The sequence below is a fragment of the Protopterus annectens genome, chromosome 3.part0 (genome assembly GCF_019279795.1).
Source record: "Protopterus annectens isolate FY-2018-M chromosome 3.part0, PAN1.0, whole genome shotgun sequence".
Taxonomy (NCBI): domain Eukaryota; kingdom Metazoa; phylum Chordata; order Ceratodontiformes; family Protopteridae; genus Protopterus; species Protopterus annectens.
The window spans coordinates 1499057101-1499083805 of record NC_056731.1 but is presented as its reverse complement, the minus strand read 5'-3'; the positions used below and the strand labels follow the sequence as shown (position 1 = coordinate 1499083805).

Genomic DNA, 26705 nt, shown 5'->3' with positions numbered 1-26705 from the left:
GTGTTTTTTTTTTTTTTTGGTTCAGAAAGAACACTTTAATTATACCAGGTGTCTGGAAAGGAAAATATGCAAAGCTGTAGGGAAGAGATGCCTTTTGAAATCTCACCATATATCAGGCATACAGTTAGTACACACACACGGAAAGGGATACACTTATCCTAATTTAGGGTTAACGCACTAGCAAGTAAGACTAACATGCAGGTAGTATATAATGCTATCTTTACTCTAAGTAACTGTTTATTAAATAACCAGCTCAATGCATCTTGGGCTTTATAATGTAAAAGGTACTTGTAATGCAAAACCTTTCAAGACAAGTTTTAATTCGCTATTAGAATCCTAGTCAATGTAGAATACTTCCGAAGCACCATGGATGATGGCAAAAAATGTCATACAGACCTCAATACCAATTTCACTTACAAGTACTGTTGATTTTTTGGATTGTCAAAATTCTTACACATTTACCACACCATTGCAAGTACAAGTACTGTTGATTTTTTGGGTTGTCAAAATTCTTACACATTTACCACACCACTGCAAGTAAAAGAGGCATATTCTTAAAACGTGTATACTTCTTTATCAACACAATGCCTCCTCCACAAAAATTATAGCCTAAAGGTACTTCCTTTTTATATGAATTACGATCATCAGAGTCAATCTCCATACAGTGCAAGGCCGTAATACACAGTTCCAAACACAAAATGGCAAATGACCAACTGGTTTTTAAACTTTGAAGAATGCATTTAATAATACTGGAAAGTACTTAAACATTCAAATGCAAAACTAAAAACACTAAGTAAAACAACACAAGTAAAAAGACAGTTATGACAGCAAGGGACTTCACTATATATTTTTTTCTTGTGAATGGAAGACTTTAAGATCACAGCTGCATCTCCACCATCAGGACCTGCAGCTTTCTCACAGCCCCCCCTCCATATGATATGTTTTCCACCCTTATCTGTCACTGAAAGTAGACAATATCATGCAATCTTTACTAGTTTGTTTGAGGGGAAATAAAAGAAGATCACTGTGCAAACATTTATGTGGACAGTGCAGGATCCTCCATGTATGAGCAGTTAATGCAATTTAGACAGCTTTACATTATAATGAGAAGGGATCAATGACTGAAATCACCTGTAAGCCAAAGCATATGACTTTTTATGCAGGGACTTGATGTCCATATGTTATTTTTACCATATACACCTATAGAGTGAATTCCATTCAGGCAGCCCTGCAGTGTCCACAGTAAAAAAAAAAAAAAAAACAGTTAAACAATTGTCATGATTCACAAACTACTGCATTAAACAAGTTAACACTGCTGCTTTGTGTTTCCTCTATGAATACACTAAGTTCAGGAAACATACATGATCACAATTCACAAAAAAGTGCTAACTGTGGCGTTTTGGGACTTGAAGACCTTATCCAATGTATGCAGCATATGCCACTGGCTAACACAAGATATGTTTACAGATAACAGGTCACTGAACACTCACGACATAATTCTTTGAAGGCAAAATCACTAACATCAACTTGCAGAAAAGCCCAGGCTCCTGAATGCAATCTTGGGGGCTAAGGGCATACATAGTTTTGTTTGAAAACCAAGTATTTCCTTAATAACGAGGCTGCAAAACCGTGTAGTTACTCTAGTTAGTCATATGGATGCGGGGAGCAGTTGCACAGGCTCTCTATCTCCACATGAGGATGAAAGGTTTGTTCTTCCTTGAAAAAGCAGTATTAATGTAGCGTTACTGAAAGCTCTGATAAGTTTGGTTTGTCTGGAAAGCCTCACTGTGGAAGTGACATGATTCCAGATATCTTGACTACAGCACAGATTGCCAAGGCTATGAGTAGTGTGGCATAGTGAATGCTGAGTCTGGGAAGCACACTGTTAACTGTGGTGCTGTTTTCCTACTGATACACCAGCTGGGGGCTGCCTTTATCAGAATGTGCATCAGAGAAGAAAAAAGAAGAAAACTACACAGTTTCCAAGTCTGAAGCAGGAAGGCAAACCAAAGAGAGGGAAATACAGTTTGTAAATCTGAAGCAAGCATACAATCCAGAGAACAGGAAACACAGAGTATATAATCCTGTAGTAGGCAGGCAAGCCACCGAAAGGTAACCCCATGACATATTAATAAGAAGCAGCTGCCTGACCACTGCATCTTGCAGGAGTCAGATTCATGACCTCTGGGAATAAAAGGTCCTAAGAGCAATCTCAAGGGAGATGCATGTAAGGGTGAAGGCAGTCTGGAAAGTATCCCTGAAAACTGAAAAACATGTAGGACTTATTTTCCTGAAAAGGAGAAACTAATGTAATTATGGATGGCTGTCAGTTAAAGTGTGTCAAAGTGGAAAAGAACAGGTATCTGAAATTACTATTTATTTTACCAGCCAACACTGGGAAAAACTCTGCATGATCAATGTGAAGGAATACCAAAATTAGATGTGCAGAAGACAAACCATATTGCAATGCACTTTGAAGTGAATGTATGTGCACTGTTGTGAACAGGGTGAATTTTTGAACATGTATTTGCTAAAAGTGTTGAAGCAGACTATTTGGGGCTGTTTGTTTTTCTGTTACTTTTTTTTTCAGAAATGTTATGGTATGTCCTTACAAATTAACTCAAATCAAAATTGAAAATCTGGTTTTAGGGACTGTTTTTTGTTGCTGTAAGCAAGCCACATTGCTAAACTGGTGGATGCAGCAGGCTTAAGCACTGTTTTGTTACAAACTACAAGCTTCCAAGCTACCTAAAAACAAATACTCTGCCAGAATTATTTTTCCACCCCAGAAAGGAAAGCAAGCCTTCCAGAGTGCATGAAATGCTACCAATTAAGGGTAATTGCTGAATGATGAAACTTCATGGACCACATATTCCTGTCAGGTTGTATGTAATGAAACTGTGGGTACTGTGATCTGTTTAGAATGGGGAAAAAATAAAACAGTAACCGAGTCTAAATCTTTTAGCTCTTCATAGAAGCAGTGCAGCCACTGATTAACACCTGCTCATCTTCCAACAGCTATCCACTAGAAAACCCACCATTTACCTCAATCACATTCCTAAAAATTAGTACACCACTGAAAAAAGCTCACTGGAGGATGACATGGAGCTGATTTAATAGGAGTTGAGAGAAAACTGGCCCAAGCTGATTAGAAGATATTCAAATGGAGACGCACTCAAAGCTTACATACCTTGAGAATGCTGATGACCGCAACTATCAGAAACTGAAGAAATAAATTCTAGATAAGGCTGGGGCTTTACCTGAATAACAGTCACTTAAATTTCAAAACTGGGCTTTCTTCGTACGTGTGTGTGCAATGAGCCAAAACCGAGAATCCTGTAACACAGGTAGAAATGCAAAGCCTTTTAGGCAAAATGCTACACCCAGTATCTCTACTGTCTAATTTAATGTATGAAATGATAATTGGTCACAAGATTCCCTGATCCAAACAGCCACAGAAAGTGTGTGTGTGTGTGTGTGTGTGTGTGGGGGGGGGGGGGGTTCAACAGGATATATATATATATATATATATATATATATATATATATATATATATATATATATATTATGGATTCCTATTACATGAACGAAAGTTCACTACTTCTAACTTGTAATAGGAAGCCTCACTTTTGCGAAAGTTCACTTTAATGAAAGTGAACTTTTGCATAAGTGCACTTCACCGAAAACACCGCAGCACAGTGGAGGACATAAAAAACAAACTATGTCCTCCACTCTGGTGCGATAGTCAAGGACCTTAGGGTTAGGGCATGAGTTAGGGTAAGGGGATAGTTAGTAAAGCTATCCCCTTACCCTAACCCATACCCTAACCCTAAGGTTTGTGACTATCGCACCATAGTGAAGGACACTGCTATGTCCTTCACTGCGCTGCAGTCATCACGGACCTTAAGGTTAAGGCACGGGTCATGGTATGGGCTATCCCCTTACTATGACCCGTGCCTAAGGTCGTGAGTACGGAAGTTCAGTACAACACCCATTCGTTGTACTGAACTTCGCGTAAGTGCACTTTCGATTAAGTGAGCATTTCATGCACTATTTCAAATTAGTGTGTGTGTGTGTGTGTGTGTGTGTGTGTGTGTGTGTCACTGATTATACAATAAAATTTCCTGAGGCAACACTTCACTGAAAAGATAATGCAATGTCCATACCAATAAAAAAAAAAAACTAGTGCTACTCCGGGGTGGGAGGTTGGCCTAATGGTTAAGGTGCTTACCTTACAGACAAAAGATGCACGGTTTGATTCTCACATGCGGTAACTGGCTAGTAAAGTAGGAATTTCCCAAGAAATTCTTACTTATCATGGCATTCCACTCATGTTTGGAGTAATGCATGAACCTTATCATTTTTTAAAGTGAAACAGATAAAGGCATCTGCATGCCACCCAAAAACAAAGGATTAGATGACTGCTTTAATAAAACTTTAATGTCTATGTTATGACAAGCTATAAAACTGGATGGGTAAAACAGCGTTTCCACATCTTTTACCTACTGTAAGTAAAACACCGTAAGCCTCAAATACATCCATGCCGTCTAATGTCATTGAGGCTTGATAGAGATAGAAAAAGAAACATGGGAGAAAGAAAACATCTCAGTGACAGAGCATGTTACAGGATCTGCAGGACATACTAAAACAACTATAAATTTTATAGTAGAAAGCATCGTAGGAGATAGCACGAGAGAGACAAAAGAAAGAAAATGTTTACTGGATAAAGTACTAATGTTATTCAAGACTGCTGAAAAAAGGTTCCTTGCAAAGTGACCAGGGCTTTTTTTAAAACGGTAAAAAAAATAAAACCTCTGCTGAAAATTGGCTTTGCTCCAAACCGGACTTTCCCGGTAAACAAATGCTAAATAAATAAATAAATATACCACATAAATGTTCTGAGGCCTTGGAGAGGAGATGAAGTTTCTGCATTCAAGAAAAGAAATAAAACCTGCTCTACTTGGTACCTCTCTGCTAATTGTTTTGTATTGGCTATAAACTGATTACTATCATTATAATTTTATTTTATTTATTTATTTTATTTTATTTTACATTTGTTTACCGGGCTAGTCCAACTGGATATATGTCCATTTTCACCTTTTGACCTGACACATCACACTAAACCTATTTATGATGCCCCTCACGTTTACTCCAAATATAGACTGTAACTCCATTTCAATTCAAACCAAAACAAAATACTCTCCAAATAACAAGTATCAATAATTCCACAATACACTAAAATCCTTCTAGGAGGAGACATTCACCCTAATCCTGTCCCAGCCTATCATAATGAATATCAAGACAATTCTCATTCACATACTATTCTAACCCAGCAATGGTCAACTTCCAATCTCAGTAATTTAGGAGTTATGTACTTACCATAGAGCTTGGGATCTGTGTTGTCCATTTTCATTCATCCTCACAGATGGGTTCAGATCCGACTCGGACACATACCAAAGACTTTGGATCGAAATCTCGAGCTCCTCCCTCTACCCACAGTGCTTTACTCTCTCTCCCTAACTCCTCAGATCGAGTTTGCTGCCTAGTCTCCCAACTTAGAGACAGAAAAAGACATAAGAAAAAGTTAGGGCTCAAACCTGGAACTGACTGGTTCCAATACCATCTACCAAGTACTTCTAGAATGGACAAAGCTACAAGGCTGGGGGATGGATGGGAAGGAAAGTGAGGAAGAATGAAAATGGACAACACAGATGCCAAGTTATGGTAAGTACACAACTCCTAAATCTGATGTTGTTACTTTTCATTCTTCCTCATTGATGGGACAGAATCCGCAGTTACTTATCCCTTGGAAAGCCCTTATGGAAGGACATGCCGGAGCACTGACAAACTAAAAGAAACTTTATTTCTAGAGACAATAATAATGTGTAACAAAGGTATGAGTCTCAGACCAAGTGGTTGCAGCACAATTATCATCAATGGATGTCCTTGATGAGAAGGCAAATGATCTAGCCATAGACTGAGTTGAATGAGGTCTGGGAGGTCGTGGTAAATCTAATCCTTTTTGAGAATCGACCAATGAGATGCAATCAGTAATCCATTTGGCTAGAGTAAGTTAAGACATTACCTGGCCCAGGTGGCTAGAGAAAAAGGATACAAACAGCTGATTGGACTGCCTGAACTGCTTTGCCCTATGAAGGTAAAAGCACAATTGTCTATGTACATTAAGGAGTTGACGTATGTACTCCCACTTATTTGTAAAGCTGAGAAAGAAGACTGGTAATTGTATGGACTAGTTAATGTTAGTCTCCATAGCCACTTTAAGAAGAAAGGAAGACTTGGTCTATAGGGATACTCTGTCCTTATGAAAGATAATGTAAAGAGGCTTAGCTGATAAGGCCTGAAGCTCAGAGATTCTTTTTACTGAAGTAATAGCTATGAAAAAGATGTTTTTCCAAGACAGAAATTTCATATTGCATTTGTCTGCTGGTTCAAAGGGTTTCCGAGTTAAACCATGAAGAACCACAGTGAGGTCCCAAGAAGGAGGGGGGCTTTTATTGGAGGTCTAAGAATAAAAACACCCTTCATGAAGGCTTTACACAATCTGGACGCAGTCAGGGAACCACCAGTTGTTTCATTCATTTATCTTAGCCCTGTGGAACCTGATTCTTTATGATCTGAGGAAGGCATTTAGGTGAAAGCGCTGATTATATACAAATCAACAAAGGCTTTGTTTTATTGCTTTACGTCTCATTTTAAGTCTTAACAATTAAAGTTTTTATTTTATCTGAAGAGCATATTTTAGTAGCCTGTGATGCTGTGTTTCAGTTTTTACACAGACTTTTGCTTAGTTTTTGAAACCACATTCGGCAGTCACAGCAGAGCATCTTTTTCTGGAAAGGAGGAGGAAGGGAAAATGGTATGTAGTAACCTCTGGATATGACTCTTAGTAACTATGAATTTTTTGTGATTTCTGCCCAGGCATTTAGGTACAAAGAGAAATGACGCCCGACTACCTCCAGAGGCGGACAGTTTGGCAATGTTTCAGGAGCGCTAATAGGGCATATCAGAGAAGGAATTTTTGAAGCCCTGCTGATTCTGCAGACCCCCTCTGCCTACATCTTCCACTGAAGGTTCCTCCGCTGCAGGAATTAACCCTGTGCGAGTGCTGGAAAGGTCCCTGAAATTTTCGGAACCACATCTTCTTACCACCTGGTGGTTTCTACAGAAAGTCCACTGAAAGGTAGAAAACTTGATCCCTATGGCAGACAGAGTCTTTCCTTCTCGTTCACTGTGGATGAGTATTGTCCTTCACACATTGCCAACATACTGGCTGACAGGTTCAGTGCAAACTTCTCCCCCCCCTCCCCCCCAAAAGGAGAGATATCTATTCCAGAGGATTGTAGCCCCCCAAACATCTCCAACGCCCAGGTGAGAACTTCCCTCACTAAGGCAAAAAACACAGCATCCATGGGACCGGATGGTGTCCCCGGCTGTGTGCTTCATGAACTCAACGAGGAATTAAACCCACAGTTAGGACAGCTGTTTAATCTTAGCCTCACCTCAGGATCGTACTCCAAGGAGTGGCGCCGGCGACTGTGGTCCCACTTCATAAGGCGGTGCCTCCACAGACCCTGGAAATTACCGCCCATTAGCTTGACAAGCCTTATCTGCAAAGCTATGGAGAGGATCATAATGGAACTCATAAATAAAGACATAGGGAACTTGCAGACTTTGGATCCAACCCAGTTTGGCTTTGTCAAAGGCAGATCCTGCCTCTTAAACTTGGTTGACTTTTTCGAGACAGTCACCAAGGCCATTGATGAGGGAAAGGCAGTCCATACAGCCTACCTCGACCTGGCAAAGGCCTTGACACAATACCCACTCAGGTATCATCGAAAAACTCATCAGCTTGAATGTAAACCCATACATCACAAGATGGGTTGCAAACTGGCTAAGTGACAAAACCCACAGGGTCAGAGTTGCTGGAGCCATGTCAGACTCAAAGCCTGTCACAAGTGGTGTCCCACAGGGCTCAGTCCTGGGTCCACTCTTGTTCGGCATCTACTTTTCTGAAGTACAAGCAAACACAGGAGGGTTATGGCTGACAAAGTTTGCAGATGACTGCAAACTGGGCGCCATAGTCGAAAACACATCTGACACAGATATCCTCCAGAAGGGCCTCACAGAAATGGATAACTGGTGCCAGAGCCATGGCCTGAAGTTAAACGCCAAAAAATGCATAGTCATACCCTTCGGGAAAAACAAGGTTACCCCTAGCTACCATATAGGTGGCAATCCACTGAGCACAGAAAAAGTCATCAGAGATCTGGGGACCCAGGTTGACAGTAGCCTTTCGTTTGACACTCATGTTGCTAAAGTGGTTAGGAAAACCTTCTATATCACCCACCTGATCATGAAGGGATTCACATCTAGATCAAGGAGGTCATCGTCCCCTGTACTCATCACTCATTAGACCTATGATTGAGTACAATGCCCGTTCGAATGTATCTGACCAGACACCTGCTGCAGCTTGAAAGGCCCCAAAGTTCCTCACCAAAAGGATAAAGGGTCTCAAAAATATGTCTTATGCTGCCCGACTGAAAGAACTCCAGCTCTATTCAGTCTCATACCGCTTGCTCAGAGGTGACCTGTGCCTGACATATAAGGCCATGTCAAACCCAGATTTGATGAATATGCTTCACCTCAAAAATCTAGATCCCTCAGAACCACAAGGGCGGAGACTTAAACCTTGACACGGTTATAAATAGAAGCGTGCTGGAGGGACAGATTCATCACCCAGAGACTCCCTATGCTGTGGAACAAAATCCCGGTACATGTGAGGCAGAGCACCTCTCTGGCCTTGTTCAAGAGGAATCTTGACCAATGGATGGGAGATTGCAGATATACCCCAGGGATTACTTCAGTGTCACTGCTTGACAGAGGCACAGCAAAATGATAGGCATAGTTTTTATTCAAACTAAAGGGGTGGCGAAAGCCACATAACTATGGGCTAGGCTTATAAATGCCCTTGGGCAGATAGCCTAGTATGAACCTATGAACCTATGAACCTATGAACTGATGGTCCAAACAATGAGGAGCCATCAAAGGGGGAATTGACAAAGGACACCTTGAAAGGTTCTGGAAAGTCACATAGCCTCATTCAGGTATGTCTCCTAATAGGTATGCCTGAACCGGCAGTAGAGTTGCCAGTTGTGAAGAAATTTTTTTCTACTCCTTCACAGATATGGACTCCAAGAGAGTATTTAATAGTTCCTTCGTCAAATTCCTTTGTAGGTGAGTAAAGTGTACCAGATAGCTTAATGACCTCAGTGGGAATGTAGCTGAGGTGTACACTTGCTTTCCAAAATCTGTCCATCGCTCTGGACTCCCTCTTCAGTGGATGGGCAGATGAGTTCTGTTCCGCTAGTGCTTTCTTGGCTGCTGCCACCACTACAGCACCAACCGGGACTCCCTTGCTCCATTGGGGTCTGTCAGCAGGAGGCACCAGGAATTTGTCTGGGTGTTTGGGGATAGGTTTGACAGTGTCCGGTTCCTTCCAAGCCCAGTGGGAAACCAAGTCAATGAGCTCATCCGCCGGGGGTGGAGTCACCAAAGACATAGATGGTCCAGCACTAAAAGCATCCAGAAACACTGATTCTTCAACAGGAGGAGGTTGGAAAGACCAGCCACTCTTCTGTCTGTGATTTCAAGGAAATCTCTGAAGGAGATGTCTTCGGGTAGCAATCCTGCGGATCTTTCTCCCTCATCAAAATCAGTGTCTTCAGTGAGAGACTCAATGGGCAGGTCTATGTGTCTCCTTTTGAAAGTCCTCTTCAGAGAGACCTATTCCATGGGATGTTCAGCAGAGGTATCAGAAGAGGGGGGAAATTCCTCTAGGGAACCTATCTGGAGGCCTATTGGAGCTGGATGTCCCTGTGGAACAGGTCTGATGGGCTCAGAGCTTGGACCCAGCGAGAGGCGATGGTTAGAATCAGAGATAAGAGAGAACAGTTCTCTGTGCAAAGAGAAAGCCCATCTCGAAAGCAGATGGACCAGGGGAAACCTCCCCCTCCTTCCTCAAAGCCAAACCCCCCAAGGAAGGAAGGTTCGGGCTGCCCCTGAAGCCAAGCCTTGTGGGAGAATTGGATCAGAGCTGTCCATGGTTGAGGTTTCAAGGGAAAGGGATGGATTTGGCAAAGTTGAAGCCGAACCTAACCCCTCAGACCCAGCGCTGACCTCTCAGATCTGAGACTTGCGCTGGTCCGAGGGTATCAGAGCAGAACTGGTCAGGGATGCCATTGGAGTTGAACAGGGTACCTTCCTTGGATCAGACGCCGAAACTCTCAGGGATCTCATATCCTGGGACTCCAAAACCATAGGATGGATCAGAGAAGGAGATAGAATTGGCTTAGCAGGGGCACTCACGGATCAATGAGGGGACGGAGCTAGCAAGAATCTCATCTGGATCTGAACCCTGAGGAACTTTCACATCATCCTGTCCACTTCCACTTCTGTCAAACTCCTTGAGGACCTGAAAGATGCTATGGACACTGGTCTGCAGTGCTATCTAGGTGTTTGGAAGAGTTGGGAGGGGAGGGTAGGGCCGGGGATACAAGTTTGAGGGTGCACTCCGGAGAACAACTCCTACCTGTCAGAACCGAAGGCCTGGGATCCGAGAAGGAGGTGGAAGGTAAAGGAGAACTCACAACAGGAGCCATGCCTGTTGGATCTGAGGAAGACTGTGGATCTGAGGGAGGCCCAAAGGACTTTGGATTCAAACCTTTCCTATTTTTTCTGATGGCTCTGAAGAAGCCCTCAGAGACTTCTGGAGGGCTCATTTCCTGGATTCTAAGGAAACTTGTGGAGCGTTAGAGGGGGTTTGAGCCCCAGAAGAAGCTTAAAGTAAGCCTTTTAAAATTAACTTATTGTGCCTATCAGAGAGAGGCCCAGGGTTAAAGGTGGTGCAAATATCACAAGATGATTTGAGATGGTCAGGCCCAAGCAATAAACGCACCTTGTGGGCATCAGAATTAGGGATCTTATGCCCACAAGAAGTGCATTTCTCAGGCATTTTAGTAAAAGAGAAAAAAGTACAGTTGTGTACACTTACCATAAATGTGGATGTTCGAGTGTATTCACTGTTGCAGTCATTACATTTGGGTAATCTGCTGGCAGGTTGCCCTCAGTCGGCCTGAATTCCAAAGTCTTGGGGTCCTGCGTCGGTTGCTGTCTCCTCTTCCATGACGTCAGGTTGTCAGGGGTATAAAACAAGCAGCCGATGCCATTTTCTTTAGTTTTTCTTGCCCCAGATGTCAGGTGCCCCCAAAAAGGTAGCAAAAAAATATATATAAAAACTATATATACATGCATCAATACAAACTTTACCTTCATCTACAAGCAAATACACCACATAGGTTGTAGGAGATAGAGAAGGAAAGATAAACTCCAGAATGAAACGGGGATGGTGGGCAGGTAACCTGGACTGCAACAGTGAATACACTCGATCTACATTTATGGTAAGTGTACACAACTGTACTATGTTCTTCGTGTTTCACTGTTGCAGTCATTACATTTGGGTAGAATCCCAAAGCTATGGATGGGAGGCTGAAGCTAAACAGCATTAGGTGTGGCTATGAGGCCCTGCAGAACTGCAGTGGCAGAGCCTGCCCTAGACGTAGAGTAGAGAGGCAAATGATAATGCTTTGTAAAGGTGTGAACAGAACTCCAAGTAGCAGCCTCTCTAGAATGTCTTTGGTTGGTAATCCTTTGAGAAAGGCTGCTGATGTAGCTGCAGCTCTGGTGGAATGAGACCTAATGCCCTTGGGCACAGGTTTGCCATGGTGTAAGCAGCAGAAACGAATGCAGTGGCTTATCCACTTTGAAATAGTCTGCTTTGAAATAGCCTTTCCTTCTGATCCTGCAGCATATGTCACTAGTAATTGCTCAGTTTTTCTTAGAGCTTTAGTCCTGCTCAAGTAGAATTTTAGCTGTCTGTGTACGTCCAAGGAATGCAGAATTCTCTCCCCCTTGTTCTGCGGATTTGGATAAAAGGCTGGCAGATGAATAGTTTGGTTAAGAGCCACAGTGGAAACCACCTTAGGCATAAATGAAGGACTGGTCCTCAGACACCCTGTCTGGGTAAAATATGATAAAAGGCTCCACAGCCATGAGGGCCTGTAGCTCTGAGACTCTTCTTGCTGAAGTAATTGCTAGGAGCAGAGCTGTTTTCCATGATAAGAACTTTATATCCGCAGTAGCAGCTGGTTCAAATGGAGGCAGGGTGAGCTTTTCCAACACATAATTGAGGTCCCATGCAGGTATTGGTGATCTTCTGGGAGGCCTTCAATTTTTGGCTCCTCTAAGATACTGCTTTAGTAAAGGATGAGAAAAGATTGGAGGCTCTGTATTGTAATGAGCCGAAATGGCAGAGGCATGGATTTTTATTGATGAGAAAGATAGGCCTTTGTCAAGCATCTCAGTCAAGTATTGTAATATCTGAGGAATATTTGGTTCTGATGTATCAGTTCCTTGTGCTTGATTCCAAGAACAGAATCTCTTCCATTTATCAGCATAAGATTTTCTAGTACTAGGCCTTCTGGCTTCCAAAATGACATCCATCACAGCTTTACTGAGAGGTGATGCTTGCATAACTACATGATCAGCCATGCTGCCAGGTTCAGTGTTTGGAGTTGATTGTGCAGGATCTGATTGTTTTGCTGGGATAGTAGTTGAGGTATTTTAGGTAAGGTTTAAGCTGGGTATTGAGACAAGTTCCTTAGGAATGGGTACAAGTATTGGCGGGGCCAGTCCGGGGCAATTAGTATCATCTTTGGTTTCTCTTGTCTGACTTTTAGTAGGACCCTGGGAAGAAGAGGCAGAGGAGAAAAGGCATAAACTGATAGGTTTTTCCAACTGAAGGATAGGGCGTCCACTTTCCATGCCTGTCTGTGATAAGTCCCTGTGCAGAATCTTTTCAATTGATAATTTTGAGGAGAGGCAAATAGATCTATGTCTGGGATCACCCATTTCTTTGTTATGTGAAGACTTGTGGATCTAGTTTCCGCTCGTGAGGGTCCATAAGGTTTCTGCTTAAATCGTCTGCCAGAGTATTTTGTTTTCCTGGAAGGAATTAAGCTTGAAGATGTATTTGGTAAGTCAAAGCTGTGTCCCACAGTGCCATGGCTAATCTGCAAAGGGGGTATGAATGCGTGCCCCCCTGCTTGTTTATATACCACATAACCATGGTGTTGTCCGTCTTTATCAGTAGTTGTCCTGGATGAAGTAAGTCCTTGAAGGTTGTCAGGGCATTTTGAACTGCTAGCATCTCTTTTTGGTTGATATGCAGATGCATTTGTTTTGGGATCTATATGCCCTGAATGCATCTTCCCGTCAGGTGGGCCCCATGCATAATCTGATGCGTCTGTTGTTAAGGTGTGGCTGGCAGGGGGTAGAGTGAAGGCCCGTCCCATGTTTTGGTGACATGCCTTTGCCCACCACATAAACTCCTGTGGTAGGTAGGGAATGAGAGGAAACATTATTTCCAGACTGACAACGATGACTCCATAAACTTTTTAGGTACCATTGAAGTTTCCTCATATGCAGTCTTGCATATGGAATCAGTAGGATGCAGGATGCCATGAAGCCCAAAGCCTGCAGAGTTTGTCTTGCAGTTAACTGGGTTTTTGTTGCCATCAGTTTGAAGTAAGTAGTCAGTTGCCTTTGTTTGTCTGGTGTGAGGAAAACCATCTGGGCAGTTGTATTCAAGCTTGCACCCAGGAATGTTATCTTTTGAGAGGGTACCAGTTATGATTTCTTTTCGTTTATTGTGTACCCTAGGCATGTTAGAAGCCTTTTCACAAATGCCAGGTGTTGAAGAAGAATGTCCTTGTTCTCTTCTTGAATGAGACAGTCGTCCAAGTAAGGATATATTTGTATACTTCTTTGTCTGCAAAAGGCAATTACTGGTGCCAGGCACTTTTAAGTCCATGGGCGTAGTAGATAAGCCAAAGGGCAGTGCAGAGCATTGGTAATGCATTAAGCCAGCCTTGAAACGGAGGTATCTTCTGCACAATTCCCTTATTGGGACATGCAGGTATGCTTCTTTTAGGTCTAATGTCACCAGCCAAGCATTCTTGCCCAGCATGGGCAGAAGCTGCTGCAAAGTCAGCATTTTTAATTTTGGAACGTCCAGGTATGTGTTCAAAATTGATAAATCCAGTACTGGCCACCAGGCCTTGTCCTTTCTGGGTACCAAGAACAGTCGAGTAAAAACATTGTCCTTTTTCCTGTTCTTGTACTGGCTGAATAGCCCCCATATCCATGAGGGACGTAACCTGTTTCTGTGCCTCTGCCCATTGATTTTTTGGCAGATCCGGCCAACCGTTTGCCATTGGCATAGTATGGAAATGGAATCTGTATCCCTGTGATATTATGTTTAGCACCCACTTGTCCTGGGTTATTAACTGCCAATTTTGAGCAATAAGTGCTAATTTTCCCCCTAAGGGTGCTGCCAAAAGGTAAGTGCTTGGTGAAGGCAGAGGGAAGTCAGTGGGACTGTTTTCTGTAGGGTTGCACTTTATCTCCTCTAGATTTGGAGGTAGAAGCACCCCATTGATTTGACCTGTAAGAATCTTGTGCCTGGTATCTGGAACCCTTAGGGCATCTGGATTTGCCCCTTTGAGCTCTGTCAGACACAGGAAAGAACCAATTTTTTTGTAGGTCAGTGTCTACTGAATCTTGGTGACTGTACTTGTACGAAGTCTTTTACCGTTTGCATAGACTTAGCTTTGTCTTCCATTTTCTTTAAAACCTCTTCTGCCTTAATACCAGAGTATCATGCTGTAAGGGTGCATCCAGTAATTTATCTTCGACATGGTCAGGCAAATTTTGCTCTTTTAGCCAGGCATGCCTTCTAATCACAGAGCCAGTAACTGCAGCCCTGCATGAGGCCTCTAAGGAATCAAAACCACATTGCAAAGTATGCTTTCCAACTTGTTCAGCTGCATGCAATAATTCCTGCAATTCTTTATTTTCTGCACATTCAGGCAACAACATCATTTTCTGTTTCAGCAATCCCATAACATGTTGTTGATACTTGAGCATATGAAACTGGCAGTTTAAGGCCCTAATTGCCAAGGTTGCAGATGTATAAACCTTCTTTCCCCATCTATCCAGTGCCCTTGAATCTCTGTCAGAGGGGGTAGGATTTTTTGCTGTTGAGGCCTTACTTCCCTTTGGACCCTGTAAAATAGTTTCAGGGTCAGCAGCAGGGTTTCTAAATAAAAATTTGTGTGAGTCAGGGACCCTGTAATATCTGTCAGGCTTGCTGGGAGCCGGAGGTAAGGAGTCAGGGGTCAAGCTTGACTCCGAAAACACATCATCCACAATGTCTAAAACAGGGGGTATGGCTAAAGGCCTGTGCTGAGGGAGAAGAAGAAAATCCCCGAGTCTCTTTTTTGATTCTGAGAAATCTTGACTCTCCCAGTGAAAATGCTCTCTCAAAGTATGCAAGGTTTCTCCAAATGAATAATCCTCAGGAGGTGATGCAGATGGGATAGACTCCTCTGCATCAGATTCCTCATAGGGAGGTATAGATAATTCCTGATCAGAAGAGGAATCAGAAGAAATAGAAACCTGATCTGAAGATTCATAATCAGTTTCTTGCCTAGGCCTCTTTTCAAGAGGGGGTTGGGAACCACTGATCAAGGTAATAAGGTCTTCAACCATTTTAATCATCTGTTTTTTTTTAGGCATAGCAACCTGTGGACATGGCTCATGCGTCGTTTTTTTAGCTTTAGAAGTTGCTTTTGTCTTTGGTTTTGCAGCTGTTGTCGGTTTTATATAGAAATGTTGAGGCCTGAATACACCCTCAGAAGCCGGTGCCTGCTCTGCTGCTCCAGACCCATCTGAGGGAAATACATCCGTGGGTCCAATACTTTTGAGTATCTCGCAGCATGTCGGACTCCACATGGGTCTCGGTAGGGGCCTGCGACTCGAAAGTAGCAGGTATCAGGGGCTGCGAAAGCACCTCACTGAGTACCGGTGAACCGGCAACTGGCTTAGGAGAAGCTTCGTCGTTGGTTTTGGACCTCGACTGTCTGTCTCTGTCCTTTTCTTTGCGTGTTTTGTGTACTCCGGTAGTCGGATTGCTATCCGACGACATTTCTGGGTAGTTAAATCTGTTTCCAAAATATTTTGTGGAAAAAATATACCGACACTTAATAGTGCGTTGGTTAAATCTAGCACAAAACCGACAGCCAGGCACGTTGTGATCAGGGCCTAGGCAAGGAATACAGTACAAATGGAAATCCTTATGAGGTATTTGCTTCCCACAAGTAATACAATTATTAACTTTTTTTGACATCGGTATGGAGCAAAAAAAAGTTTCCCCAATGGGGTACTTAGCTTTAGTGAAGACTTCGGTTTTGAAACTCAAACTTGAAAATTTCAGGAGTCGGCCGACCGGCACTTGCGAAATGCTTCTGCTTCGGGAACCGCGCAGCAAGAAAGACTAAAGAAAATGGCGTTGGCTACTTGTTTTATACCCCTGATGACCTGACGTCATGGAAGAGGAGACAGCAACCGACGCAGGACCCAAGACTTTGGAATTCCGGCCGACTGAGGGCAACTTGCCAGCAGATTACCCAAATGTAATGACTGCAACAGTGAAACACGAAGAACATCAGTAAACTTTAACAGGATAAAAAACAAATCAATACAAACAAGAAAAAAGTTAAGGCATTAAAGTCACACACTTTTTTTTGTTATATGTAGATATATAAATACAGATATAGGGAAAGGAGATACTTTACACATAACAGGAAGAAGATAAGGTAAAATACCAACAAAGGCACGAAGAGTACAAAAAAAAAATGGCAGAAGTACAGAAAAAGAAAAAACTCTGATGCCAGTGACAGCTAGAGGGAGGAAAGAAGGTTATCACTAACTTTAACAGTTAAAGAGAAAAAATGTAGTCAAAAAAGATATCTCTTACAGCTCAAGACTGATCATCTGTCTTACTACAATGTAGACAAATAAGATCAGAGGAGTTAGGGAGAGAATAGAGCATTATACACAGAGGGAGAAGCTTGAGATTTTAATTCAAAAGCTTTGATATGTGGCCGAGTCTGATCCAAACCAATCTGTGAGGAAGAATGAAAAGGGACATTATATCTAACTTTTTTATCATAAATGTTAGAAGCATATGAATAAAATTGCTGAACTACATGCCTGGATTACCCAGCATAACAAAAAACACGAGCCACGCAAAGTTTAAAGCTGAACTCACTTTATGTATTAATGAATGGGAAAGAGTATGTTAAATTGTCAAATAACCCAATTAAGCATTTTAAAGCATTATTACTGGAATTGTTGGAGGGAGGAAAGACTTAATTTTTTGGATTCTGCTGATGTGAAGAGGTTTTATGTTACTAAGCTTGTTGATCCAGTTTTGTATGCCATCCCCAAGGTGCATAAAAATGTATCCAACCCGCCTAGAAAGCCCATAGTGTCGGGGTAAACTCATATTTAGAGAATATGGGCATTTTTCTTGATTCTTTGCTTAAAATGTATTTATGTATGGTGCCTGCACATGTTAAAAATACTTAGTAAGGAAGTCAATTGGCCACTAAAGTGGAGTGGCAAAATGATTACTATTGGGCCGTTGTGGATGTCAATGCTTTGTACACCAACACTAAATTAAACTGTGGTTTGGAGGCCATTTGGAATATAATGGGTGAAGGTCCATGTACTGTTTTTGTGATTAGACTTTTGGAATTTTGTTTAACACATAATTATTTTGTGTTTGACAGAAGTTTTTTTTACAAAAGAGAACTGCCATGGGTGCACCACATGTTCTATCCTATGCAATTCTTTATATGGGGGAGTTTGAAAAGAGATTCATTTATAATACTGAGTTTTTTTTTAGAAAGGATGTTATCTTATATAAGAAGTTTATTTATAATTTGTTTTTGTTTGTAGAAGTTCTATGGGTGAATTCTCGTTTTTTATGGAGAAAGTAAATAAGAATTTGCATGGGCTGAAATTTTCTTTCGAGTGTCGGAAGAATACCATAGAATTCCTTGATGTAGAGTTTTATGAGGATGAATATGGCAAAATCCAGTTTAAACTTTACAGGCAACCCACTGCTAAGAACTTTTTGCATGCTAGTAACATGCATGCACCACACCTCATTGGTTCCTTTCCAGTTGGTGAATTTAAGCTACGTAATTCTTCTGAAGACAAACTTAAGAAAGTTGAGCTTAATGAAGTAGTCGAAAGACTGCTAATGAGAGGGTACAGTTGGCATATGTTGGATGATGCAATTAAGAGGGTGTGTCCTGGTGAGACTAGGAATAAAGGTAGATTTTTGATGTATGAAAAGAATGCGGGTTTTGGCAGGTATTGGATGGAGAGTAATGATGTGGGGGATCATCAGGGCAATGAGACGGACAAGAAGGATATCTATTTTGTTACAAAGTATTCCCCATTTTCAGATGTTCTGAAAAAATTAGTGATGGAGTCTTGGCATCTTGTATATAGGGATGAGCAGTTTGGAGGTTTATTTTTCAAGTATATATAGTTTTCTTTTGGAAGGTATTTAAACTTTAAGGAGCTGCTCAATGCTAGGTAGGTCGGTGTATATTTTGATAAAGCCAGGACATTTCCCTGTAAACACTGTATGGTGTGTAAAAGGATAAAAAATCTGACAGGTAGTTACATCAATGGAAAACAAATTATTTCCAGGGGGCAATTTAACTGCAGTTCATGTGGGGTGGTATACATTTTGGGTTGCGATTGTAGCAATGTTAAGTGGTATGTGGGGCAAACCAAAAGAATGGTCAAGGTTAGAATTTTAGAGCATTGGGGAAATATCAGAAAGGGCAATACTGACAGTCCTGTTGCTGAGCATTTTCACTTGGTCCATGGTTGGTCTGAGCATTTTCACTTGATCCATGGTTGGTCTGATGAAAGTTAGTTTTTTTTTGTGTATTGGGTGAACCTTATAATATGGGGGGGGGGGGGTGACTTCATTTTGAAGTTGCTCAGGTTAGAAAGTAGGATGATTATCAATTTTGGCAAACTGTCTCCAAGGGGTCTCAACCTTCAGGTAAATTTTAATGTTTAATTAGTAGGTATGTTACTGCACAGTAGGGGAATTTTGAAATATGTTACTGTGGCATGAATAAAGTTTAAGTTGTAATTTGAAAGGTTTGGTATATGCATAAAAAGTTTTAACATGTGAATGCTTTAGAATATGTATTTACAGACTTTGTAATATTGATATGCTTGTAAAGAAGCATATATCTGAAAAAAGAAAAATGTGATGTAACCAATCAACAGGGGGCATTGTTGTATAAATGGAGTTGTGTGAGACTAAGTTATCCTTGAAGGCGAAATGCCAAGATACCAGATGTGGCTCGTGCTTTTTATTTTATGTAGTGTTATTTTGGAATGTTGTTTTAATTACCCAGCATAAGCCTGATATTCTCACTGTAACTGAAACTTGACTTAAAACCACTATAAACAACTCTGAAATTATACTTCCAAGCTATAATATCATCAGCAATGACCATATAAAGAGGAAAGGCGGTAGTATTGCTTTAATATTTCCCAACCACTGCCAAATTTCCCCTTATAACAAATCAATACCAAAGTTCAATTCAGCAGAGGTTCTTATAACTTACCTGAAATTAAACAATTACAGACAAATATGTATTACTGTTTTTACATAATTCCTGGTGACAATAAGATACTACAGGCTATACGCTATCCTTCAATGGATATCTATAACAATTCCACAATAAATAATACTACTAAGTGATGTGAATGTCGATTAGATATAAACTCTAACTCCCCTAGATCTACATGAACTTATTTGGTTTCACACAACTAATTAATAGCCCTACAGATTATAATAAGACATCAAATTCCCTATTAGACTGGATCCTAGTATTGGAGAATAGCAAATACACCACCTCAGGTACAATATCTGACTGTCTCGGTGATCATCTCCCAATCTATACAACCATACATCTCTCACATCCATTCAAACAGCATGTTTATAAAATAACATGTAACCTTCCCAAATGTCCATTACTGGAACTTCCTAAAAATTCTCGCCTTAGATGATGCTATAAATGAAATCAGTACAACATTCCTGAATATCCTAAATAGCCCTGCACCTTCTATAAGAAGGAGGCTGAAAATAAACAATGCATTTTGGCTATCCAAAAAGAATAGAATGCTAATGCAGTATAGAGAAAAAGCATGGAAAGAATGGCAGCAATACAAACCACCACAATATCCTGAAAACTTCAGAATGCTACGCAATTTACTAAAAAGCAAATTAATGAAGACAAAAAACAATAATATAATATTTTTCAGAATAACAGTAAACACAGCCCTGGAGAATTTTGGACCGCCATTAAAGAAATCTTGCATCCCGACCATAAATTCAACCATATCCCCTCTCCCAATAACTCATCTCTTGAAACTGCAATACAATTCAAATCTTATTTTACAGATGATGCTCTAACCAAGGTTTCCCCAACATCTAATCCTAACCCTGCCCAACAGCCACTTATCACCATGTCCACTTTCACCTTCAAACCTGTGTCCACATCCTACAAAAAACTATTCTTAAACAAACTCAAACCATGCTCTACTTAAGCTGATCACCTTTCAAGTGAACACCTTAAAATGGCAGCAGATAGCACTGCCTACGTTGTCTCAATCCTTATAAACAGGTCAGTCCAGAAAGGCCATATTCCCTCTCTCTGGAAAAAGTCACACATTATCCCTCTGCACAAAGGAAGAAATTCAACAGACATTACTAACATTAGACCTATAGCAATCTTATCACCCCTCTCCAAAATACTTGAAAAATGTATTCAAAAACAATTACTAAACTATTTCCTGCAGTAAGAACTCCTATCCGCCATACAACATGGCTTCTGTCCTGCTCGTAGTACTAATGCTGCACTTCTACCCATACAAATACTGTCAATAAAGCTACACATAACAGTAAACTAGTCTCCTAATTACTTTAGATTTGTCTAAAGCCTTTGACACAGTTTGTTACAGCAAACTTCTATTTCAAATTTCCTCATTAGATCCCTCTCTCAGCCCACCCTTCTGTGGTTCAAAAGTTACCTGTCTAATAGGTATCAGTCAAATTGGCACTCCACCCTCTCTCCATACCTCTCAGTCACCACTGGTGTACCACAAGGCTCTATCCTTGGTCCCCTCCTCTTTAACATTCTCACCAGCAACACCCTCCACACACCAGGCCTCCCTAATACAGTACGCAGGTGACTCCACACTCATTTGCCCAAAACGGAATGTGTCACATCTCCAAAAAATTACTCAGGAGGCTTTAACAGCAACTGAAACATGGCTTTGTAACTCACAACTCATGCTCAAGTCTAAAAAAAAATCCCTCTTCCCATGAAAAAAACAAAATTTAAAGCCCCCTCTTTTGATAACACAACCACTGAAGTCACTTCTAACAGCAAATTATTAGGGGTGATACTAGATGATGATCTTGCATTTGACCTGCATATACAAAATTGCATTAAAACTCATCAAAAACTAAGGATGCTTTACAGAGCCAAAAACTTTCTCTCTGGTGCAATTAAAGATATACTTGCATTACTTATCTCCTCCCCACACTTCTTTATGGGGCTCCCATCCTTACTAACCTTCATACAGCACAACAATCAAACCTTGATCAGCTATAACAAAGCTGCTAAATTTGCAGCAAATACCCTTTTCAGAACCCACCACTATAAAGCATTAAAAAGCTTAAATTGGTCAGAACTACCCCATCAATTAACATACACACAGCTGCTTACCACCTATAAAATTATCCAGCATTCTTCTGCTTGTCCAGCACTAAATAACATTCTACAGAACTATGTTCCTAGTCGGTCATTACAATCCAGTGACCAAAAACTCCTGTCTGTCGCAAACCCATCAAATCTGCTGGGCAATGTCTGTATTCGTAACATGTTAAGACCTGGAACTCCTTACCTGTATCCACTAGATCAGTACCCTCCCTCCCTCCTATCCTTCAAAACCATTCTGAAAGACTTCTTACCTAAATGCTGGCTCATGCTCAACACCAAGATAAACTGTATCCCTAAATGTGAACAAATATCTGTTCATTCCTTACATTTCCTTACTTCTATCAATTTCCCTCCACTGGCTTCCTCTCTAAATATGCCATAAGCCTGCTTTTCTTTAATTCATAATGCAATTCCTGTTTGCATTATACTAACATACCTTTAATTTCTCTATAAACTGGCTAAAATTTCTCAAACTATTAAATCATTGTCACGCAACTTGTATCTTATTCTTAATCAATGTTTTCATATTAGGTCTAATTTGGTACAATTATTTAACCTGTATTTTTTTTGTATTATATTTAAAGACTGCAAAATTATTATTCTTAGAATATTTTGTAAAACTTTGGAGTTTTTCTTCTCGGGCCTCCGTTGAAAATGGGCTCCTACCCAGTCAGACTTTCCTAGTAATCAAATGTCAATCAATAAATAAATAAATAAATAATTCATAAGTATATATGTTTGGAGTGGAAGTTCTCTGGTTCGATTCTTGGCTGGGGTGCCTTCTATGTGAAGTCTGCATGTCCTCCCTGCATTTGCGTGGTTTTCCTCTGGGTGCTCTGGTTTCCTCCCACAGTCCAAAGACATGCATCGGGAGTGTTTCTCTCCGGGCATCTACTGAAAATGGGCTCTGTCCCACTCGGACTTTCCCGATAAACAAATGTTATATAAAATAAATAAAAAAGTTAAACCCTCCACAGTATGCTCTGAAGTCACAAATGATGAAATATTTCCAATGTCTGAAAGCAGTAAGTAAAGGAATTTGCATTCAGGAATTTGAGGTGTCAAGCCAGAGCCATCTCAAGCTTGGCTTAGACCTGTGTATAAGCTTGGCTCTGACTAGTGATCCAGCAGATTAAGGAGCCCAGAACAAGCAGAGCCACAATTGCAAGGTTTTTTTTTTTTTGTATTTTGAGGAACTTCTGACTGTTGATTCAGACCAGACCTTCAGGCTGAAAGTGCTTTCTATTAGGTCTGGTCTCTGTATTTAAAAACTATGTTTGGCTGGATTTCCAGAGAGGGATATGCCACAGCACCAAAAAGGAAAAGGATTTAAACATTTTGCTTGAGAAAGGAGGACTATATCAAGACAATGTAGTCAGGCAATTCTTTTAGAAAAAGGTTTGTATCTCCATTTTAGAATGAAGGTGCTTTATTTTCTTTACTCCAGAGTGTTTGCATGCTTCCACGGAGAGAGAGGAGCCTGTTTCAGTAAGAGAGAGAGATTATCAGGAGAGCGTGGAAAGCACTACTGATGCTAAAGATGATATGGACAGGATTATTTTGTGTTTACTGAGGTAAGCTCCAATCTCTTAACTGTCCCTGATTTTACCTCTATGCAGTGAATCTCTAAGAGGTGCTTAGTGTATGTTTGGAGGCGAGTATATATGTTCAAGGGCAACATGTTGAAATTACTACATTATTGAAGTTGCCGGTTTTTGTCTTTCATTTTTCTCACCATCAAGCATCAGAGATGTGAACAGAAAGTAGCTACTTTTTTGAGGAGGGCTGTGGAGTCATTTTGTGCATGAAAGCTCAAGGTCTTCATTTGATCACTGCTGGCAAATAAGTACTAGGATTTGGGGACAGTGCACATGCTTAGCAACCACAAATGGCAATAGCAAAATGTTACTGTAGTTGTTACATTTTTCGCTCTTATCTCAGTAAGAAATTAGTGTACAGAAAATGGATATAATTTTTGGGGGCATGTAACACATGACAGCAAAGGACATATATGTCTGATACGGTCTGCTGAAGAGGCAGTATCTTAGCGCAAGGTTACAATTATTATTATACTTTTAACAACTTCACAGTCTGAGGTGGTGTACCTTCTCAGAAGGGGCACAATACACTGGGTACAAAATACAGACACTATCCTAAACAGATTATTAAGAATACTTTTTTATTATTATTACTATTAATAATTATGGGAAAGAACATATGGCTTCTTACATAAAGCTAACAAAACCTAACATTTCACAGTACTTTTGTTGTCCTAGTTTAGCAGTGTATCTAGATTTACTGTGGGGCTGTTTGACCACTTCCTGCAAAGTGTGGTGAAACTACTGTGCACTAAATCATCATTAGAGGAAATGGAAAAAGCCAAAACAACATCTGTGTTACTGCATACAGAACAGTGTAATTATATGTTGTGGTTATTATAATGTTTTCCATTATTCATCGTCAGCAGAGCTGTAGCTGGAGGGTCTCACACAGACCGACGACTGGTGTATTAGTCACGGTCTCAAACTGAATGCAAAGAAATGCATCATCATTCCCTTCGACACAAACAATGTCCCTTCACACTATCAAATCAACAACAATACCCTAAGAACCCATGAAGGGGTAAGGGACCTGGGATCACAGGTTGACCATGACATTAACTTCGCCCACCCCGTGCCTAACCACTGTAAGGAAAGCGTTCCATGCAGCTCACTTGATTAGTAATGGCACCTCCTCATGAGCAAAAGTTGTTATAATCCCCTTATACTTGGCGCATATCCGGCCCATAATTGAGCATAATGCCCCATTTGGTATGTACCGTACTAAGCACCTGCAGTAATTAGAAAGACCTGAGAGGTTTCTAACACAGAAAATCAAGGGCCTCCAGTATGTGCCTTACACGGACCAACTAAAGTCCCTGTCACTACACTCCATATCGTATAGACTTCTTAGGGAGACTTATGCCTGGACTAAAGAGCAACTCAAGATCCAAACCTAAAGGCTATCAGTTCCAGAGACTTAAATATGGACAGCAACTTAAATAGGACATGCTGGAAGGGCAGATTTACCTCCCAGTGAATGCCACGTCTTTGGAACAGGCTACCAATTAATGTGAAACAGAGCACATCTACCACACTGTTTAAAGGGAACCTAGACGAGTGGATGAGGCACTCTAAATTCTTACTGAGGATAGTGCCCTCAACCCTCCGGGCCATGGGCAGTCATCACTAAATGCAATCTTGGGTAATGAGTAGTACTTCTATGGTATTACAATGTGCTGAAACAGCTAGGCTTAAAATGACCTCTGGGTCGATAGCCTAGTAATCTCCTATGATCTTAGGAGTGGTGGTTTGAACCGCTATTTAAATAAAAGCAGTTTTTGCAGGAAAAAGCTGAAAAAAACAGAGAAAAGCGATAGACAGAGGTGCAATTAACAGATGGGCTCTTGTCAGAAGGAGTAGGATGGGAGTGAAAAGTCTTCTCAAGTGACTGAATAATGGTGCTTACCCTGTGAGTGGACTGGAATCATGGCTATTACATTCAAGCAAATGTAATATTGCTTTCTGGGTTCCCAGTTATAGTCATCTGAATAATTTAAGCAATATGGAGTTTTTTTAGGGGACAAACTCAGTAAAAGAGCTGCATGTTTCCTATTCATTAAAAGACTTCTGGAAGAAGAATAAATGGATGGTGCCCTTAGAAAGGAGAGATTGTTAATCCAAGTAAACTGGTGCACATGCCATATTAGTGCTAAGAAGTATTATGAATAACAACTATGGATAAAATACAATGCTGTTATAGAAAGATTTGGGAAATTGTGAGAAATAGTAATGTTTTCGAGAGTAATTCTGGAAATAACACTCATTATGGGCTGCTAATGAGGTATGGTGTCAAGGGAGAATGCAGTGAGGAAACCTAGAAAGTCAGTCTGAGTAGACATACATTCTTGAGGCACATAGCTATACAACATGTTTTTTTGTAAGTCAGTATAAAACCTGCAATAAGATTTATCATTTTGAAATGACCTAATATTATGTCTAGACTGATAATGATTAGATCTTTGGATGGGAGACATGGACAGCACTGATGATTAGACAAAAGTGATTACTACTTTAAGTATAACTGATTTAATTGGGTCTCAGACGTATGATGCTAATGCCTATAGCATATTCCTTCTCTTATTCTAGCAGCAACTACAGCGGTGAGTGCATTCACTCCGCTTGATATAGCGTTAACCTTTCCAACTGTGTAATTAAGCGCCTCTTACCCTGGCTGGCTTCCACGTGGTCCCCAACTACAAACAACTTGCATTCTAAGGGTGGACGTAGCATTTAAGATGATATTTATGCCAATGGTATGAAGCTAATGAACTGCCTGTACACTGTTTCATTTCATGCTCTTAGATAATACCAGTTAAGCTTTGTTGTGCCATTACTGCCCCTATGTCCAAAACGAAAGTTTTATGACCTGATAATACGAGGCAACAGTATTTCTAAATTGTATCTCTCTTGGGATCCTATAATTATTTGTTATAGACGATAGGCTGTGGATGTTGTGTTCTGCCATTTCTCTGATAACTGTAACTGCTTGATGCTAATGTTAAAATGGTTAACTTAATTGCACATTAGGGTTTATGTCGCTAGCTTCAGTGACACTATAGTACTTATCTGTAGTACGATTGTATGATCCTACTGTGTGTTCACTGTCTGTCTGATTAGCCTGTTTTATATAGTGGGAATGGGTTAGTCTCTGTACTGACCTTTTTTAATTTTAGGTACATGTTCAGGTTATCTGTTACATGCTTCCTTGACTACTGAATGTACTTATTTTTGTCTTCTCTCTCTTCCTATATATTTACCAGCCTGTACACCTGGGTTCCTGTCCTTACCCTTGCTA

General features: G+C 40.8%; 1 protein-coding gene across 1 annotated transcript in view; it reads right to left on the bottom strand.

The window, feature by feature from the left end:
- Positions 1 to 26705, bottom strand: part of ATP6V1H (ATPase H+ transporting V1 subunit H) — a gene marked incomplete in the record, with an annotated part of 1920819 nt that overhangs the window by 479528 nt on the left and 1414586 nt on the right.